Source organism: Chaetura pelagica, unplaced genomic scaffold, assembly GCF_000747805.2.
Source record: "Chaetura pelagica isolate M959 unplaced genomic scaffold, ChaPel_1.0 scaffold345, whole genome shotgun sequence".
Lineage (NCBI taxonomy): Eukaryota > Metazoa > Chordata > Aves > Apodiformes > Apodidae > Chaetura > Chaetura pelagica.
In genome coordinates this window covers 1,407,800-1,409,327 of record NW_009953962.1, presented here as the reverse complement: position 1 = coordinate 1,409,327, position 1,528 = coordinate 1,407,800, and positions in this window count along the sequence as shown.

The following is a 1,528-nucleotide window of genomic DNA, read 5'->3' as shown; positions in this document are numbered from 1 at the left end:
AGGAAGGGCGGGAGGAGGAGGAGGAGGAGCGGGCGGCAGGGCTGCCTGCGGGCTGCGGCTTTACTGCCTTCTCCCTCGCTCCGGCCAAGAGTTTTCATCCCTCCAGGTGTCACTTAAAAAGCCAGCAACAAAGTACAACCAACACGCCCAACAGTCAGCCGGAGCAACTACCACTACTACATCCCCTCTGCCATCTCCCTCCTCCCGCCAAAAAAACCCCAAAGCTTAAAAAAAAAACAACAGACCACTCCAAAACAACAATAAAAAAACCAAAACAAAACCCAAACACCCCTCTGAAAAAATACCCAAATTTAAGAAGACTACTTCCGGAAATAAAACAATAACAACAACAACAATAATAATAACAACAACAAGAGGAAACACAACAATAAAAAGTGCCCAGCACATGGAGTCCTTGAGAAAATAATAGATTTGTTTCCTGGAAAACGTGAAGCCAGCTGCCCGGTGATGTGTATTGCAGATTTCAAGATGTCATTTATTGAATGCAGTATATTGCAATGGTACGTGGTGCTTAATTTATTTTTTTTTTTATTTTTTTATTTTCCAACTTGCCAGACTCTTGTTTTATAATTCCTCCAGGCTGAGATTGTGTCTCTGTGGTTTCAAAGTGGATGTTATACCCTCTTCTTAAATGCTGATACCACTTCTGCTTTGCAGGATGAGATATAAGTGGTGGATTGTTTATATTTTGCTTTTTTTGGCAGCTTTTGTATATGGGTCACACTTTTATGCCAGGAATCAGTTGATGGGAGTTTGCGTCCAAAAGTGCTGAACTTGGCACATTTCCTGCTTCAACTTTTCCCCCCCTCCCCCTTCTTCTCTGGCAGCCAACTATCAGTTAAATACTGGGAAGGATTAATGCAAATGTTACTTTATTTGTACCTTGCAGACAGTTATTTCCCCTCTTTATTATTGCTGTGGAGTTTGCTGCTTTACTCAGGCTGTAATATAATATTTTCTCTCCGGCTTTCTCGGCGGTTTGTGTAGTTAATGGGCTGCAGTGTTAATGTGCAATGTTGAGGAAACGGCATCGCTGTTGTGTATGGTCTGCTCGGTGAATTGTCTTTTTTTTTCACTGCCATTTTGTTGTGGGACCTGTGTGTGTTTTAATTCATTCCTTTCTCTTGCGTGTCTCTGTGTGTGTGTGTGTGTCTGTCTGTCTGCTTTCCCTCTTGTCCTCTGCTCGCCTGTGTGTCTGGACCACATTTTAATGCACAATATCCCATCCATTAGGTTGTGGTTGAATGCAGAGTGTGTGAGGACTTGGCAGCTCTCAGGTTGAAGGGGGCGGGGAAGCCAGTTTCGACTCTGATACAAGATGCTGATGTGGCGTGATCTGCATTATTATTTGGGCTGCGAACATGGCCATCCTCTGCTCCTGCTGCTGGAAATTGCTGCCATTGAACTTGAGACGGGACAGACAAGATCTCCAACTAACTATTATCTTATTTATCTTATTTTTATTTTTTTTTTTAAGTACAGGGATTATTTTTTTTTTTTTTTTTGT